The 20,351-nt window shown below is 36.0% G+C and overlaps 1 long non-coding RNA gene across 1 annotated transcript in view; it reads right to left on the bottom strand.

The window, feature by feature from the left end:
- LOC141423901 (uncharacterized) overlaps nt 1–18,641 on the bottom strand; it is a 53,192-nt gene extending 34,551 nt beyond the window's left edge. Inside the window, exons 1-2 of the long non-coding RNA XR_012448664.1 lie at nt 18,463–18,641; nt 13,764–13,849 (exon numbers count right to left, since the gene is read on the bottom strand). This is a non-coding gene — a long non-coding RNA (uncharacterized lncRNA). The remainder of the gene's footprint in view (nt 1–13,763; nt 13,850–18,462) is intronic.
- Between the last annotated feature and the right edge of the window lie 1,710 nt (nt 18,642–20,351).

Raw genomic sequence — 20,351 nt, 5'->3', positions numbered from 1 at the left:
CAAAAGGAAAAAAATGTATTGAAAGCATTCAAATTCCAGCATTTATATTCACTATTGGGAGATTTGAGGTAGTTATTTAATTCTCTCAGCTTTCATTTCCTCATCAAATTCATGAGGATAAACAGTGACTCCCTCACCAGATAATTGGGAGGAATAAATTAGATGGTATCTGGAAAGCACTTAGCACAGTGCCTAGTCTTCTATCAGATGCCATGAGGACATGATAGCATTAGCACTTACTAATTGAGCATCTTTTTTTTGGTACCAGGATCTTTGCCACAGAACATCTCATTATTTCTCCACAGCAACTTGATGTGAACCTTATTGTTCTCATGCCATAAGGAAACTCAGAAACAAGACCTGGCTATTTTTATGTAGCTAGCAAGTTGGGGTAAATTCAAAATCATGTATTTTTATTTCAAGTCCAGTTTTTCCTTTATACATTTCCAAGGAACACAATATTATCTTAAAAGAGACTTCCCAGAGGACTTTCACAAGGTGCTCAGAGTTATTTAGTCCACTTCTGCAACCCATGGGTCAAAGTTGTGCTGCTAACGCATGGCCTTGTCAGGTTTATGTAGGAAAGAGAGAATAAAGCCTCCTCCCTTGAGAGGAGGCAGGGAACTTTTATGCTTCTCTCCACTGAGAACATGTTGCTTCAGTGTGCAGGATAAGAAGGGAAGAATTGAGCTGATTGTTCTTTGTGCAATAATGAGATGGGTAGATTCCAGATGTTAATAGTAACCCAAATGTGATAGAGCAATTGGCATGGCCAGATACATGGAAGCGTTTCTCTGTGCCTGCTCCTTCAAACCAGTCCTCAAAGAAACAAAAGCCTCAGTATGAAAGGCAAAGGACCAAGCGGTAAATGCCAGAAGCCTATCAAAGGACTCAGAACCCTTGGAGATCAGTGCTTGGCTGTCTTTTTATGAGCATTCTCTGAACTAAGGCTAGCATTCTACCTGCCTTTGCCTTTGGAGTCAAGTCACATGACGACAGGCAGATGTGTCAATTCACCACTAATGAACTCAGAGTCTGACACTTACATTAGTAAATTCCTTGATTCAAAACAGTATTGGAAGCAGAATGTCTAATAGGTAAATTATCACTTGGACTTACTTCAGCACAGTAACTTCATCATACTTCATTCATGTATAAATAGTAACCTAGTAGAGATTTTGACCCATTTACCATAGTGAGTTGGAGCTTGCTAATCAAGCCACTTGTTTTTACCTTTACTCTTCATTCTATTTTGCAACTCTTGTCTATCATTGATAAAATTTTAATTCAGTGGGAAGGATATTTGATCTTAAATTCTGTATAATATTCCATACATATTATAGAAAACCTTCTTCAGAATTCTTTTAGCAAAGATTTAAGTTTTTAAAAAATATTTTTGTCTGCACTGATTGTCTAAAATCATTATACATATACCTCCACCTCAGGACTTTTACATGCAGGAGGATCACATTCTGTAAAAAAACCACTATGATGAAGACATCAAGTTCACTGCATTTCTCTTTATGACAACAGCCTCTTTCCCAGACACTTCTATTCCCTCACCTCTCATTGTACTCAATCTCTTCCCTCACTAGCTGGACTGTCACTACACTTAATCTTGTCCTTGATGATCTTTTGGATTTCCATGATCGCTTTGCTTATTGAATTTATGGGTTAATTGTTTCAGAGATTCATTCTCTCATTTAAACAATACAAAGATGCAAAAATCCATAAGGAACAGAAGAAAAGTGATATATAATTCTGTCTATAAGCATCTTATTACTCAGTAGAAGAGGTAAGAAATTCATGTGTGGGTGCTTCTACCTATTTCATTTTCCATGAAATGACATGGAATGTCTTGATTTAGCTCAGAGTTAACAAGTTCTCCTTTCTAGCCATACAGATTGTTACTTACAAACTCCATCTCCAATTGGAAAGTACCTGTGCTTGAAGTGTCTATGCATCCTATTGGTTTTATTTGTCTGTCAATCTCTGACTACTGTGTTCCATAATATTTGTGTGGAGTACAACAATATGATGAAATGAAGGTCTTTAAGGCAGAAATCTCTTTTATAAAATCATCAAGAAATGTCCTGAATGTGACATATTCACAACTTAATAGTAACTATTAAAATCCACTAAAAATAGATCCAAATGTAGCATTAATAATCAAATATTGGCCAAATTCAATGTGTTAATTATATTTAAATGAGTTGAATTAACTATTGTGTCTCTTTGGATAGTGGAGTTATCAAATATGGGCAGAACTAAATAAAAATAGCACTCAAAAATTCACAACCCTTCACTATAAATTTAATGCTTACTTTTCAACAGATTGTGGAGTTTCCATCTTTATCGGGGGGAAACATATCACAGAAGCATCAGCACATAAAGAAGAGCAGACATGGTTCGCTGCTTACTAAATGCCATCATGTTCAGAGTAACAAAGGCAGGATTTGCTAGCTTGTAGGAAACCAGAACTCTGGTTCAATGTGTATCACTTCTCATTGCAGGAAAAATGAAGGGATACGTTGATGTGACTTCTTGTGTTGTTTTGGTTTTGTTTTATGATTTTTTTTGAGAACTGACCATAGTTAACACTAATAAAACCACAGTACTGAAATGAAGTGTTATTGGAAACATAGCAGATATTATATAAGCTGCAAGGGCAAGAAATCAAGCAACAGTTGGAGGAGAACTGGGAGGAACTTAAATGAGTTCAAGTTTATAGTGCCTGTCATTTTCCTAACAAGGTGTTTATGAAATTATCAGATTCTCATGGGTCAGCTAACTGTCAGTTTTAAGAATTTGTATAGGATTAGACAGGTTTCAGGAAATGGAAAGATGATTCTGTTTTAGAAAGAAAAAAATGGGATAATGACCTGGAAATTTATACAGTATAAGACTAATTAACTTAGCTGGGAAGAATAGGGAGAGAAAGTTAAGGCAAAACGATTTTCAAGACATTTATAGAATGTAGGCTATAGTGACAGCCTGCTTGTTTTCCTAAATAATAAATACTAAAATAATAACCTAGTCTCTGGTAAGGTGGTGGTCCTGATATATTGGAGCAAATATGCAGGTTTTAATTTCTCACATTTACTTAAGATCCTGCATGACATCACTCATCTATATTAAAGAAAAATAGTGTACACATGGCAGCTAACTTATCAGATGTAATTGAAATTCCTCACAATGAAATTTCTAGATAAGCTAGGAAAGAAGACAAGGAAGGGACCTCTGCCCCAGAGACAGTACCACACAGCTACATGTATAGATTTGGTACTCAAATGCTTTAAGCTTAAATATTCACTGCTTCTTATAAGTAACAGGTCCAGAGATAATTTATACAATCTCTCCCAAGATTCATTTTTCTCTCTGTAAAACAAGAATGATAATTTTGTTGTCTAATAAGAAGGAAAAGACTTAGCAGAGTGCCTGTTCAATCAGTGGTAGCACTAGGTAATTTAATAATTTACTATCTGGCTATGTGCAGTGGTGCGCACCTAAAATCCCAGCCACTTGGGAGGTGGAGGGAGGAAGCTCAAGGTCCAAGGCCTACCTGGACAAAAGTGTAAGACCTTGTCTAAAAAAAAGAAAAACCCTAAAAGCAAAAGTCCCAGGATGTGGTTCAAATGGGAGAGTGCTTGCCTAGCGTACTTGAGGCCCTTGAGTTTAATCCCAAGTACCATCAATTTTTTTTTAATCCATGTATCTTTCCCACTAAATTGTGAGTTCCCCAAGAACAAGGCTATACATTGCCCTTTCATGTGTCCATTGTATAAAATAAGAAGCCTAATGCAAAATACATGCCTAGTATACATTCCAGTGTTTCGTATTTAGAGGATTTTCATTTGTTTGGTCAGTTTTGTTTGGTTTTCTTTTGTGAGATAGTCTCACTATGTAGCCCAGGCTGACCTCAATCTCATGATTCTGCCTTAGCCTCAGTGCTGGAATTACAGGAGTGAACCACCACATCTGGCTTAGAGTTCATATTTCATACTTAGAAATTTACATGAGGTAGATATTCTAAAATTATAAACAAGTGGAAACAAGAACAGGATATGCTGGGCATGAGACAGATTAGAGGATGCAGGAAGGGAATCGACACACCTTGTCTAACTGGAGGGAAGGGCCCATCAGCTCTCCACCGGTCAAGACAAGTAAGGGTCAAACATAGAAACAGACAGATTAATAAAACAGAACCAGAACCAAGAATGCAGGTATGAGCTATGAGCTTTATCCTTGACAAAATTCTACTCTAGCATCATTTGTATTTTCTGTTGGAATCACAGATGTTTGCAAGAAAAAACTGCAACCTGCTGGTAGACAGAAGTACTATGGTTATATGTACATTTTATGACTAAGGAATAAATATGATAGCTGTAACCAGACAGGGGCTTTTAAACCTCAGAAGAACTGAAGGGAAATCAGATAACCATATATTCATTCCTTCAGCAAACCCTGTGTAATGCTTATTATATACTAGTGGCTAAGGGTACACATAAAACACATTCCTTGCCTTATATCTTGTTCACTGGAAAATTTTGACAGGCAAACATGTAAACAAAAAAGTACAATGAGTTAGAGAAGATCCCCTGAAATATACTCAAAGCCCTGTCAGTGCAGTGAGAATGAAAGGACAGAAGTCTTAGAATAGACTTGACAGAGAAAGCAATGTTTGAGGGCTCGGTATAGAAGTGGCTAGGCTATTCATAGTAAAAGGAAGAGCATCAGTGACTAACTTGAATCTGTTCATAACACCAAGACTTTCCACCCTGATCTGGGACAGCTTGACACTTTGCCCTGGTACTTAGAAATGTGTGCAGATTTTATGAGAGCCCTTTTTCACTGATCACGGGGTTTTCTTACTTCATGTTTAAGCTGTGTTAGGTACTTAGGTTTCTGGGAGTTTGCCCTTATTGTGCCATATGGGTTAATAAAAGGCTGGGATATCTGAGAGGGCAGTTATCATTATCAATCCTGGGAGAAATTTGATTGATACTGTGTTCAAGCATCCTTGAGTTTTTCTTTGACTTGGATAATGGGAAGCAATTATACTTACTGAATTTGAGGTGAAAAAGCCCAGAGGACTGAATAAAATTTTTTATAATGACAATGAAATTTTACTTGTGATTAGAATGAACTTGGCTAGTAAGTAGTGATAGATACTACCATTCTTAGAAAATTCAAATTAAGGGACAAGAGATATACTGGGCCACGTATTAAAAATGATGGTAGAAAACGTGGTAGAATAACAGTATATAGTAATTGTCCCATTGCTAAAAGATTTCTTGATTTGGCAAAAAAAGAACTTTGTTGACTGAAGAGTAATTAATAGGATATAATAAAAACATTCCTAACTCAGTGTTTTTCTGAGCCTACCTGTCCAAGTTCAGTTATAATGTATATGCTAAGCTCACTCCTTTTGATTGTTTTTATAAGTTTATAAGCATTCTGTTCTGTTTTAATGCCTTCTCAATGTTGGGAAAACCCAAGGCCCCACTTAGATCAGTGCTTCTCAATCCATTTATGGTGGACTTGTTTTTACTTCTAATTAAGTAAAGACCAATGTATTTATAATATACTGCAAAATGAATTATGAAATTACAAAAACACACATTAAAAAATACAAGTCCAACTGGTTTATTATTAGAGTCAACAGATACAAATTTATTTTTATACAATAAAAATAAATTGTATTTATTTTTATAAATACAATAAATATAAATTTATTTTTATACAAGTTTGTAAATACTTACTTTTGGTTTCTTTACATATCACTGTCCAGAGATAGACAATAATGGATTGTCACAGGTCAAAGGACTATAATTGAGGTAACAAGAATTTAAGCTCTTGTGCACAAATGTCTTTAACTGAGCCACTGTTGTAAAGCATAAGATACAGAATGCTGTAATGAAGAGGCATTAAAAGCTAGGGCCAGAGGTCAGGAGCCTTGTGTTCTACGTTAGCTCTTTCACTTACTTATGCTGTCTAGTCCTCTGGTTTTCTTGTCTGGAAAATTATGAGATTTGTGCAGAGTATTTTACTAATCTTTTCCAGGTATAAAATCCCATGTTCCTATGTCTAAATATCAAGAAATAAAACCAGGGAGCTGGCTTATCATGAAGAGAAATAGGAAAAATTATTGATTATGCTGTTACTACATTTGCATGAATGCAGGTCATCCTAGTCTTCATGTCCTCCACAAAATTACATCTAGCTGCATACATAACAACTCCGCCACCCAAATGGCCAGCTTACCCAACTACAAGTAATTGGGAAGACTAGTAAACTTTAGAGACATACAAATCTCTATTGTCATTTCCCTAATAATTATAACTCTGGTGCAAGTGCCTGTTGTCATACATATAAAGTTTTATAATACTGAGAACTAGGACCACTAGTCCCATACCTATTAAACATAGAACAAAATGGCATAGACTTCAGTTTCACTGTCAGTTATTTATATATGTAATGTTCTTTGTTGTTTAAAGCAAGCAATGCTCAACTCTGAAATAGTTTACCCAGAAAGGTTATATACTTTCCTACTTTGAAGAGCATTAATAAGAAGGCATTTTTCTTTCCTGAAATGGTTTGGTCATGACTAATATAAAAGCAGAACAACAAACAACAGGGACTACAACAATGTGATTTGTTGCTATTATTGCTGTGTGGCTATTTAAACTCAACTTTAGAAAAGCTTAGCTAATAATAATATTTCACTGAATAATGGAAATGATAGTTCTATTATTCATCTCCAGCTTCCTTTTTTTAGGTTCAGATTAGCTTCACAAGTTCTGTGTTCCATTAAGCATGTCCTGGAAATATCTCTCTATCTCTCTTACTCCATTTATGGTCCTGCCTTCAGAATACTTATTTTTCAGGTGTCTTCTAACAGAAAATAGTGCTAATGATGCAAAATAGGAGATTAAGTAACTTTTTCTGGATCACTGAATATTCTGCCCATGGGAGAAATTATTTCCAGCTCATCTTTTTTTAAACAATGACATCATAGCCACAGGGACACGGAGGTGAAAAATAATCTATATCTACTGAGTTCAAGAACCTCTAAAAAGATGAACACCTCCTCAGCTGCAGACAGAAAACTGGAAAAGTATTGCCTAAATTGTCCATCTTAATTAAAATGTCCATACTACCTAGAATATCCATCCCACCAAGTTCTAAACAGTAGAAGTAAAATATCTACCTTTGCTAGCACAAAATTAAGAAGTCTGGGGAAAGCTCTTTAAAGGAATTGAAGAAGTTCCCTGAGCCCAACGTGCTTCAAGGTTCTATCACCTCTTGGAATCAATTCTGACTGTATTTGAGTATAAGGTATATGGATTTATTGCCATTGGACTTAGATGAAAGTGTTCTCCAGAAGTTAATTGAATTCAATTCAGCAAAATAATTCCCAGCATCTATTATTAGCAATCCACTTGTGATGAGTAAGATGAGTCACTACCCTCCAGAAATTCCAATCTAGTTGAGGAGAAAGACGTATACACACAGATTGCTCTAACAAATGTCAAACTCTGATAAGTGCAATGAAAAAGGCTCAGACACCTGAAGGAGTCAAGGGAGAAAATGAATCAATATGTGGAAGGATTCTTAAATGCAGGAGCTTAAAAAGTAAGTAAAAATATGTTTTAAATGTATTTTTCCTACAAAAGTAATACACCACTATGGGAAATAAAAATAAAACACATACACAATCCCATTACCTGAAAATGATTACTTTTACATTAATGCCAACATTTTTATCTACACATATGTAAGCATGAATACTCATTAAAGAAAATTTGTCTTCAATATATGCTGCTGGGTAATTCCACCTTTCCCCCTTATACAGTGCATAATGAGCATTTTTCTATGTCATTAGCTATTCCCATTACAATAAGTATGGCTCATAAACTTCACATTTTCTTTTATTTCTGATTCTGACTTACAGTTTGATATTAAGAGAATTCTGAGACTCTGTTATAAGTCAGAAGGAATGCTTCAGTCCTTATACCAATGTCTCCACAAATCCAGGTAACACTTGCTAGAAGTATGAAATATTGTCTCGGTCATTTCTATACCTCTTTTAATTTTACATATCATTCTATCATATAACTACAAGTGAATTTAACCAACTCCATATTTTTGGATATTTAAGTTATTTTCAATCTTTTCCTGTTTCACATAATTCTGTAATAACAATCCTTATGAATATATACTTGTATTTTTGTGTGATTATACTGATAAAATGTTTTAGAATTATAATTACTGAATTGGAATATGTACAATATTCCATGTTTTTAAAATTTTTGTCAAATTACAAAGCAGAAAACATATCCCAACTTAAACACTTTAAAAGCATAGATGTACGCACTAACTTTCTGGCTTTGTTCCCATTCAAGATATTACGTTTTCTTTTTAAATTTTTGCTCACCAGTTTGACACTTTTATAAATGTGTTAGTCAGTTCACAACTGGAGGCAGTTGCAAGAGAATGAAGGGCTGCTCAGGTGTCCCAGGCTTACAACAGAAACCACAATAGCAAAAAGATCATACCTCAGCACCCCTGTAACCCAGGGAGCACACAAAGTTCTGCTTACACCATCATTAATTTTCAGCACATCACATCAGAAAGTATCTACTTCTAGCAGAATATCTTTAAATCTCTTGTGATAATTACATGCTTGTCCAGTTGTCTTTCTAACTGTCAATTTTGGTTTTATACATCTTCAGGCTATTTTGTGAATGAAGCGTGCATGTGTGTGTGTGTGTGTGTGTGTGTCTTCTTGATGGACTATTCATCACATTATTATGTACCCATTGTATATGTTAATATCCTTTGCTTTGAATTACATTTTCCATGTTATAATACAGCTTTATTTTTGTAACTAGCATATGGTTGGATTTGTAAAAAGTCTTAATCTATCATGCCTTAATAAGGTGAATTTAATCCATTTATGTCATTAAGACTTCAGATACTTTTTCACTTATTTCTTGCATCTTTATTTTTGCATTTTTTGTTAACTTGGTGTTTCTTTTCTTTTTAATCGCTTGTCTTTGGTTGATTTGAAAAAGCAATCTATATTCTCTACATAAATGTGTCTGGTTTTTAATCTTAGATCTTAATCTTAAATTTCAACATGTGAACTCATCATTAATTGTTTTTAATAAAAGCCTTCATTATTCCTTACCTTAATCCTTATGCTGACAACAAAGATACGTGTAGTCATTAACATCACCACCACCCCTGTTATTATTTTGCTTAAAATTTTATTATGAGGGAGTTTTTAATGCAAGCTTGTTTTTAAATGTACATATCACATTTACCAAAAAATTTTATCAATATCTATGTTTGTCATTGTTTCTTATATCCCTTGCCTTCTATTCATTTTCCATCTCAAAAAAGTTAATTCTAGTGTGTGAATTGTAAACACTTTAAGGTTTACAGTGTCTAAAATGTTATGTATTTGCCTCATTATTGATTGATAGCTTAGCTAGATATAAAATTAGAGGTTGAAGGTTATTTTCTATATATTTATTGAAAATAATTCATCACATTCTGTAATCTATTTAAATTTTATTTCTCATTCCATTGCAGGGTAGCTATCAAGTTGCTTCAAACAATTTTTTTTTACTTTGACATTTTGCAGTTTGAGAAAATTTTTATTAACCATCTCAACAAATGCTGCTTTTTTTGTCATTTCCTCACTCAACTCTATTCTTCCTATCAATCTGTTCTCTTAACTGCTCTTTCATCTTGTTTGCTTCTGTTATGCTGCTTTCTCAGTCTGTTCCTCAATAGCATTTCCAATTCACTAACTTTTTTCCTACGGTGTTTACTCAGTCTACTCTTAAAATAGGTTTTATATCCAAAGATGATCACAACACTATCTCCTGTCTCACATGATTTTTGCAATGAGAATTTCCATTGCATTCATGTCAAGAAGAGGTTGAGCCTATGTCCCTTCCCATGAATCTGGATTGATTCAGTTGACAAAGAGACTGCAGCAGAATGGGCACTCTGTCTATTCCAGTACTTTCTGAGGCCTGGCACTTTTGCTTTCATACTTTTTCAAGGAAACCTGCCCCTATGCCTTAAAGCAGCACAGGCTAGACTATTGAATAATGAGGCATGGTATGGAGAGAAAAAATCCACAAGGTAAAACTCCAAAGCATGTGAATGGGATCTTCTAGAGCAGACTGGCCACCATCAGAGTGCAGTCAAATACACTATCCATCCAAGTGAGTGCTGCCCAAGGCCCTGACCCAGAAGCAGAAAGACCCCGCCATTGTTTAAAGCCACTAAATTTCCAGACAGTTTCTCACATTAATTACATTTGCAATAGATAACTGAAGTAGTTACATTTTATTTCAATGGCTCTATTTTTAATTTCTAAGGTATATAATCAAATCTATTTGTTGTTTCATTGCATTTGTGGCTATATCATTTAACAACTTACTGCTTTTTAAAATGAAAATGATGCCTCATTCAACTTTTCGAAGAGCCAAAGCATATTTACTTTCAAACTTTCTCTTCTGGAGTAAATGCCAGCTTTGACTACTGATTTTGCTTTCTGTCTGTTTGGCATTTGATTTCCTCATGACTTTTGGGGATTTAGGGGAGATTGAAAAAACACTCTGAATAAAAACCTTTTTTCTGTTCATTTTTAACCTCTTCCTATATTCCTTCTAGCCTACTGGCTTTTCATTCATCTCAGGTTCTGCCAAGAACCTCATATCAGAACCTTATCATAGTGATGTAGGGTCCTACCTATGGAAATATTGTAGATTTTGCACATTTAGTCACGAAAAGAGGGATGACTTAGCTCAACTACTTATTTCATGACTGTTTGTTTCTTTTAGTCTCCCTTAGCCCATACCTTCCTCAAAGTCCAAAGATGGGGTCAGGTACAGTGTCTCTGCTCTTATTTTTATGTTTTTGGCAGTACTGGGGTTTTGCACTCAGGACCTCATGCTTTCTAGGTAGGAGCTCTACTGCATAAGCCACTCTGTCAGCCCTTTCTTGTATTGGGTATTTTTCAAGATAGGGTCTTATGAACTATTTGCCCAGGGCTGGCTTCAAACCACAATCCTGATCCTGAGTAGCTAGGATTGCAGGCCTTAGTCCTCAGCACTCACCTTCTGCTTTTATTTTTAAACCTTATTTCATAAGGGAGGTAGTTCTTTCACAATTTCTAGCTGTGATCCTGTTTTCTTCACCCTTTCCTGTGAAAGATCCCAAATCCCAAGCACCAATGACCCAGAGACCAATAAGCTTGGAATTTAGCCCTGTTGACTACATTGCATTTCTGTTGCATTCTAAGATCATGGACAGTTTATTCTGTTTTTGAAATTGTTTCTTCTTTTTCTTACATTCTATTGTTGCGATATGTGTGGGCCACAGAGAGTGATCAACTCATACATTCACTATACCACCAAAACTAGAAGTTCAGTGCACTCAGGAATTGAAATTTCTACATTATATATTAAAATCCTTCATATTCTTGGATCTTTGGCAAGATTTTCCATTCTATTGACCTCTTCTTTTCAGAGGAAAAAAACTAACATATACTTCTAGATCCCAATTTTAAAGACTGGTAAGAGCAGATTGCCACTAAGAAGTAGTGAAAAGGTAATCATTGTAGGACTTGGGTCGCAGTCATACCCAGCACCATCCTGGCCCCCGAGTCAGTGTTACTTTCCCCAGATGGGGCCAGGCCCTTGTGTGGCATTGATGTAACCAAAGAAACCCAATAATGGCCGAGTAACTCTAAAGTAACCTGGTTCTGGGGCAAGGAATTGAAGTGGTGGGATCAAAGAGGTTAACATTCCTAAAATTCACCAGGGTTTCTGTAAAAAGTGAGGTAAACAGAAACTTCACAAAATTACACAGTACAAGACTGGCGAGTATTCTCTGTATGCCAGGGAAATGGCATTATGACAGGAAGCAGAGTGGCTATGATGGGCAGACCAAGCCGATCTTCCAGAAAAAAGGCTAAAACTACAAAGAAAACTGCAGGTCTAAGAGAATGCTGACTAAGGGATGGAAGCATTTTGAACTGGTAGGAGATAAGAAGAGAAAGGGACAATTGATCCAGTTCTAAGATCCATCTTTTGTTTTTTTTAATGAAGAAAATAAAATCATGAGGTCAATTTAAAAAAAAAGTAGTCAAAAGAGATAGAAACCTAAATTACTTAGCATACTCACATGAGGGTAATTAAAGTGTGAGAAGAGTCTTTTGGGTAAGAGAAGGCTCAAGGATATGGGAGGGAGTTGGAGTCTACTGAGAAATTGCCCATGTTCTTTTGCTTCAACATGAAACCTTTACAATGACCCAAATCTTCAGTAATGTCTGCCACCACAAAGATACCTTCTGTGTTTGGTTTAGGAAGATGGCAAGGAAAGAGGGTTGAATTCTGCATTTGACTTGTGTGGAACAGAGGCAAGATGACCACTTGAGTGAAGAGGTGAGATGCAAGGGACACCAAATTTTGAGAAGATTAGAAACTTGGAACAAGAAGGAACCACGAGAATGTCAACACCCAGCATTCACAGGATTAAAGGGCACCTAGGGCTTTCCATAAGATGGTGGCTTGATCCAATTTTGCCCTTCTAAGAAAATAATAGCTCCTGTGAAATCTGAGTTACGGTTTAAGATGGTTCTCAGTCCTGGAAGGATGGAAGAATCACCTAGAAAGCTTTTAATAAAAACTCCCACTACTTGGGCTATATTCCAGCAAATTTAAATCAGAACCTGTGCTGGTGGGACTCAGACTCGTAAATAATTAAAGCTTTCCCTGGTAATTCTACAACACTGCCAAAGCTGAGAACCACTGGAAGTTGGGGCAGGTAGAGGGATCTTTAAGGAATTCTTTCTTTGAATAGTGGTTACTGGAAGAGAAATTAGTAAATCAGCTGCTCTAAGAGATGAGAGAAAAAGCAACAATGAATCAAAGGTTTAAGGACAAGATGATTCAATTCTGCATTAAAATTAAGTGATGGAAACTTAAAAGAGGCCTTCAAATTTGACTAATGTAAGGGCACCATTTTGCTTTATGAGGGGTATTAGTAAAATAGAGGAGACAAAATTCGAATTACAAAGCTTTGAAGAGCAAATGGAGGGAGAAAGTAGGAGCAAATGTAGACTGCTTTTTAGGATATCAAAAAGGATAATGAGACCGAAATTGAAGAGTACGACACAAAAAGAGCACCAAACTAACCAGGAAGCATAAACGTCAGGAAGAGGCTTTAATAAATCCAAAACAAATTTGAATAGCAAGAACATTCTGACTATTCTTCATTCGACAAACATTTTTATAGTCATATCACAAATGAAGGGGGTGGGACCCATGTTTGTTCAAGAATGTAAAAAAAACTTTTCTTCATAAGAAAAGGAAGGGTAGAGAACAAAAATTATAGTATAAAATGTATTTAGCTATAACTTAATCAACTTTATTATTTATAAATCTCAATGGTTTCTGTGATTCTTGTTCAATCTATCACAAATTTGTATAAATTTCATAATGTAGAACACTGACACTAATAATTTATTGACTGCAAGTAAGTAATTTATAGAGATATATGCATAGCTTGAGCTTTTAGACTTCTTACAGAGATATGCCTTGTAAAAGATAGAAAGTCTATTAATATAAATGAAGCTGTATTTGGCAAACTTAAAAAGAAATTTGCAGCAGAAATCTCTGCAAAGTCTGTGCTCTGGCCAGACATAAGTTCTTTGAAGACACCTTCCATAAACTGACCTTTGTTCTTCTTAGTCTCCACTCTGAACTCCCAGGTTGTGTAAGAATACCAGCTCCCCTCACTGGAGCCTAGGTAGCTCTTAGCCCTAAGGGAAATAACAGGAAGAAATAGGAGAAATTGAAGCTGTTCTTATATGTGAGACAGTGGTCAAAACAACAGGACTCAGAATATCAGTTGGGATTTTTCTACAGGTATTTTTCAGGAAAAATAAATAAAATAATACCCTTGCAAGCCATGTGGCATGTTGGCATTTCACGATAAGATTTCTTCTCTTTTTTATTTTTTTGTCAGTGCTGGGGTTTGAACTCAGGGCCTCATACTTGTGAGGCAGGCACTCTATCACTTTAGCCACTCCACCAGCCCTTTTATGTGTTGGGTATTTTTGAGATAGGGTCTCACAAACTTTTTGCTCTGATTGGGCTCAAATCACTATCTTCCTGAGCTTCACCTTCTGAGTAACTAGGGTTACAGGCATGAGCCACTAGTACCCAGCACAGTAAGATATTTTATTTCCAAAATGCCCTTCAGAATGCTCTCTCCCACTCATAACCACCATGATCTTGCTTCTTCAGAAAGACTTTTCTGTTTTATTTTTGAATGCATATGCTCTTCTGGAGAAGAAAAGGCTTATCGTTGGATTTCCAGGTTCTCACTGCCTCCTCCAGAGCTTGATGAAAAAATTGAAAGAGCCCTTGAGAACAACTATTTTTAACATACCCTGTTTCCTAAAGGCAGTACTGAGATGTGCACAGTGAATAGTCAGTCAGTTAGCTATAGTCAGCCTTTGCCTATGGGTTAAGAGAATTCCTGGTTTACTAAGTCACACATGAACAGTGAACAACTTCTCAGGGTAGAAGTGTCACAGAATCCGACTATGTAGGATGATTCCTTCAGTTAATACTTCATTAAGGATTAATTGATCTTTAAAGATCAGTTACCTTAAGTAATTTTAGATTTGAACAGAATTTAAATAGAATTTTAGAATACAACTAATACCCACAATACTGGCCACCATATTTTCTAGATAATGACAACATGTGCACTCTAGATTGGCCTCTCTTCCTTTGTTTTTTTAGTAATAACCATCATTTTTTAAATACCTTCAATGCCCTGGGCACCAAACATAACTTGTCTTATTTGATTTCCTCACATAACTCCATAAAGTAAATATTTATGTCCTTGTTTATAGATGAGTTAATAGACACTCAAGTATGTTAAATTGTTTACTCAAGGTCAGAAAATTAGTAACAGAGCTAAAATTTTAATCTCAGATTTCTTTGGTTCCAAATAAAAGGGCTCAGATCTACTTTACCTCTTTTCATTACACTTATTATACTAATTTTCTGTACATTTAAAGGAGCTTCACAAGAAGGGACATTTTTAATACTCTATGCCAGCAGAATTTCAACTCAGTGTTAATAAAGCAGTGAGATTATTGGAAAGGTTAAATGAAAGCTGAAGGAACCTACAGGTGAAAATAGGGCCTCATAGAGGACAAATAGCATCCTGCCCCAGTCTTGGAGGTCTGTTTCTAGAGAAAAACATATAACACACCATTATTCTGGCTTAAGTGTAATAGCTTGTAATACCCTAGCTTTGGTTCAAGAAATAATGTTAGGAATATTAGACTGAATCTAGGAGGCTGACCCTGAGGCTCAAAATAATAAAAGCCATCTTACTGGCTAACATCAGGAATGGGAGAATCTTGGTTCTTTCCATGTTGTGACCTTCTGAAGAAAGTGACAGGATAAACTGAAGATAACTGAAATTATTGTAAGGTGGGAAAATAGCCAATTACGATAATTTAGTAGGGTAAATGGTTTCATGGTTTAAAATAATATTAGTAAAATTATTTATTTTGCACAAATTATTTCTCATTTCCCTTTATGTAGGTGACCAAAAAAAGCAAGTTACAATAGTTTCCACCCAACAGGTTATAATTAGGAAGGAAACAAGACATAAATACAATTCATAGTTTTGAGCCAAAATAACAGGTACCAATAATAAAAGCTGTAAAATTCAGAGAAGAAATAAAGAAATGACTACTGGAAGCCGATTCACTGAACTAATGTATTTATTGAACACCTCCTGTGGGTCAAACAATGCAGTATAATTAATGCTAAGGCTAACTAGTGAAGGCTTCTGACTGACGAAAGAATTGAAGTGTACTACTTGTAAACATTAAATATTTAGTTAAGCAGGTAAAAGGCAAGTGATTTTATAAACAGGTAAAAATTTTAAAAGTGACAAATATATTATAGCCTTAAACACTTTACATATTAACTCTTTTAATCACAAGAACTCAATGAAATGTGTATATTGGTATTCCTATTTTACAGACGAGGAACCTTAGCTAAGCAATTTTCTCCCTAAAGCGTATACGTAAAAAGTTGTGCAGTCAATTCAAATGCAGCAAGCAAAAGTTTTAATTGCTGTGTAAAGCAGCCAGCCTTTTAGTTCTCCATGTTAGTGAAGAACTGACTATGCAAAGAACAGAGTCTTAGCATAACTTAGTAAGCATATCACCAGAAGTTTGAGTAGCATTTTGTCTCTTGAGTTAGGGCTTGGTTGTTCTAATTAATCTCTAAAGTAGTTGCCTTAGATCAATTGGAAGGCTGATAGTTGAACTTAGCCCCCAAAGTTTTCAAGTCAGTGGCTCTGACCTGGTCCCCAAATTTGCATTTCTAAACAAGTGTCCAGGTAGTGCTGATGCTGCTACTTATACTGTGAGAAAGAAAACATGCTCTCAACCTCCCCTGCAATCTTATATCTGAAGCCTTCCATCACTAAGCATGGAATTAGACATCTCTATCTCCAAAACTCAGAAATCTCAAACTCAACATGTCTAGAATTGAAATTACTGTGCTCTCACTGAAAACATTCTTTTCTGTTTTCACCATCTCTTTAAGTGATGGCACAAGTTAACACTTAGTACTTTGGGAGCATCCTGATTCTTTCCCCCATTTGCCTACATCCAACCCAAGCACTATGCCATGTTGATTTTCTCTCGTAACTTTCTCTCTCAATAAATATTTATTAAGTGTTACTATGCTCTAGGATGGATTCAGACCGAAAGATGTTGAATATACACTAAAATCACTACCAGATGACCTCTCCCACTGCAGCAAGAGAAAATACCACTTTGACAGCTTAGCAATATCACAGAAGAGAGGGTATCTGGAAGTCTGGCTCAAGTAATTTAAGAATGGACTTTCAAAGCAGAAAAAGGTTGGGACTGAATAATTGTGATGACATAATGGTCATCAAAGCAAGAAAAGATGCTTAATAAACTACTATTTGGTAAGTGAGCCAAGATGAGCAAACTGTTATTTAAGATAAACCAGCTTGTAGGAATTACTTGAGGCAAATAGTGTGACTGTTTATTAGTTTACTGTCTTTCTTGGGTAAATATTGCCTGGAACAAAATGGTAACTCATATTGACAGAGGTAGTCTCTATTCTCAGTCCTAATAATTCTGTCATATTGGTGTAGATGATTATAGTTCTCAATGACACTGAGCCTGAGAACTTACATTCAGGTAAGCAGGCATCCAAAGGTTCCAAAATAACCCACCTATTCAAATTAACTTATTTATAAGGTAGGAAGTATACAGAAAAGAAGAAATATCTGAATCTTCTTATAGAAGTCTTCTCAGTGGAGATAGCATGGAGTTTGAATGACTAAGGGAATAGAGGCAATACTGTCCATGTAGAGGAAGAGGAATAAGTAGCCCTAAAGGCATAAGTTGTCATGATATCATCTTCTTTCTTTGTTTTCAATGTCCTACATTTATTTGTAAGTGAAATGTGCCTAGTGCAGTCAGGATAGGTGAAGTGCACGCACTACATATTAGACCTTTCCAGGAACCAAATATTGACTATGGTCTATCATGAAAGTATTTATATACCCAAAAGAACTTCATTTCTTAGCAAGAAAAGCACAAAATATATCTGGGGATAAATACAAGATACAAAATGCAAAAGAAAACACAAAGCAAAATCCCCAAAATACAACTCTCCCAGAGAACTATAAACAGAAGGGACAGAAGAGGACCTCTGCAGTGTTTCAATTAGGCAGAACTGTGGGCACGAGCTATGCTACAGAAATAACTGAATGGTTTAGTGCTCCACTTAATGACCAACTGCAGAGTGCAGGCTCCTGCTCTGATAGTCAGTGGTTGAACTTGTACATACCAACTTTAAGCACCAGAAAATTTGTCATAGCATCCAGACCAGGAAATGCTAACTGCTTAGACAGCAAAGGGTTAAGTCAACTGTGACTTTTTTTCATGTCACGAGCCAGGGAAATATTTTTAATTGTGTTTTTGTAATTATTAATAAGTTACATGTCAAAAACCTGACTAGATAGCTCTAGGTCTACATCTTTGTTACTTTTATAGTAGTCTAGCCTTTTTGTAGCTTTATCTCCTTTTGTTCTATAAATCAGTCCTGCAAATTTACCCAGAAACAATAAGTCCCATTATTTTCCCCTTTAGAATTCCCTTCTTCCCCATTCCTCGAGACATACTACCTCTTTTCTATATGTACTCCCAAGCTTTCGTTCAGACCCTCCTTTGTTTTTTTTTTCTATTTCAAATCTTCTAAATGATCTCACAGTCCCAGTCTTGAATATTCATGTCCCACTATACCCTGTACTCTGCAGCCAGTGATACACCTAAGTATAATCCAGGCACATTACCTTCAGCCCATGGGAAGACAGATGTTCAGTGCTCTTCTGAAGAAGGAAGATGATTGGGGAAGGACTGCTTTATACCCTGGCTTGCTGGCAAGGTGGCTCCCTTAGCTGTCCAGTCTTTTACAAAAGATGAGTAAATATCTGGCATTCCAGGGTAGAATGGTAATATTTACTCTTCTTTCTCACCAGTGAACCCAAATGCCTGAGATACCAAACAGGTCTTTACTCAAGGTTTCAGGTGATAAAATACAATTAACACAGAGTGGCAAGGCAATGTCAGGGATGCTTTGCATCTGTTATTTTATCTAATTCCTATATTGTAAATGATCAGTAAGTCTCTCCCTAGACCCTCAGTATTGCTTCATGTGGATATTCCTTTCAATGTCTTGTCTCCCTGGGGACTCCTCCCTCCTTCTCCCTCATTCTATCCTTTTCTTGCCTCCCCTGTGCTTAGAACTGTTATTCCTCTTCCTCCTCCTTTCCTGGATGGTTGACCTTCTCCAGCTATACTTAGGCATCTGACCACTTCTCAGACCTTGGAAAGTTTCAAGGTTATGGTCTCCCAACTATCTGCCAAGATTACTGGTTTTGACTTGAGAGTTAGATCCTATCTACTTCTGCAGCTGGTTATGTGGAGAAAGGGAATTTCCATTTTTAAGACAAAGAGAAAGGAAAAGACATTGGATTTGATTGCTTATGTTGCACTGTAGCTTGATTTTATTTTTCTGTTTTCTTTCACAGTATCTTTGAAAAAAATTCAAAGATACTGTGATTCTACAGTCAATAACAATCACTGATTCTATATGTAAAATTCATAACCCCTTGTCTACAGTAATATTTACTTTTTAATGTTGCTGTCTGCTTACCAACCTGAGCAGCATTACAAATCTTTTTCCATTAAACTAACTTTGGAAAGAATCTTATCCTTCTTAATTTGTAGCCTCCTCTCCCTCAAGCACAGCGGGGAAAGATAAGAAAGTAATAAGATATGTCTCATCACATAAGCAGCCTATTTAAAACTTTCTGAGTTTCTTTATTGCCTGTGAAGAAAATGCATGCCCACCCCAAGGGCAACCATTACTAATCTCCAACCAATTGAAAAAAACCCATGAGAAAATACAGAAAATTTCTGAAGAAGCCAGAAATATGGAAGATTGAGTAAAATATTCTTATTTTTAGGCCTTGGACTCCATAAACAAAAATAAAACAAAACTGAAACAGAAAAGTCATCACAAAGAAAGCATATCTTCATTCTTTGGACTGAAGTATTGAGTCCAAACTTGTTAATGGAATATAAGGTCCTAAGGAATGGGCCTCTGCCATTTTTCCAGCCTCAGCTCACAAAAGGACTGAAAGGGTGCTATAGTTTGGACATAGAATGTCCCCCAAAGGCCATGAGTCAAAGGCTAGGTGCCCAGCTTGGTGCTACGGGGATGCAATGGAACCTTTCAGAGGTGGGGCCTGGTACAAAGTCATTGGGAATGTTCCCTTGAGGATTTTGACACCTGGTCTCTCTCTTTGTCTTTTATCCCTTTATGACTATGAGGTAAGAAGTTTTTCTCTTCCTTTATGGGCTGCCAATTGTCCAACTGTGAACTAAAATAAACCCTTTCTTTTGTAAGTTGATTACTTCAAGTACTTCTTATAGTGACAGAATTCTAACTAACATAAACAGCAATATTAAACTATTAGTGAGTTTTTAGAGTTCACTTTCTGTGTACCTTTGAAAGTACTCTTTTCTCTACCTGGGATTCTTTAAAAAATAGTGTCTATCTGGAAAACTCCTATTCTTGTATCAAAGCCCATTAAAGGCACAACCATCTTTTTGAAACCTTCCTGGATCAATTCCCCAAACCATTCTCTCTGCTACATTATTTCTCTAGCTCATATAT

Source organism: Castor canadensis, chromosome 6 (assembly GCF_047511655.1).
Source record: "Castor canadensis chromosome 6, mCasCan1.hap1v2, whole genome shotgun sequence".
In the NCBI taxonomy this organism is placed as follows: Eukaryota; Metazoa; Chordata; class Mammalia; order Rodentia; family Castoridae; genus Castor; species Castor canadensis.
Note: the sequence above shows the minus strand (reverse complement) of the source record. Positions and strands in the feature narration are given on the sequence as shown.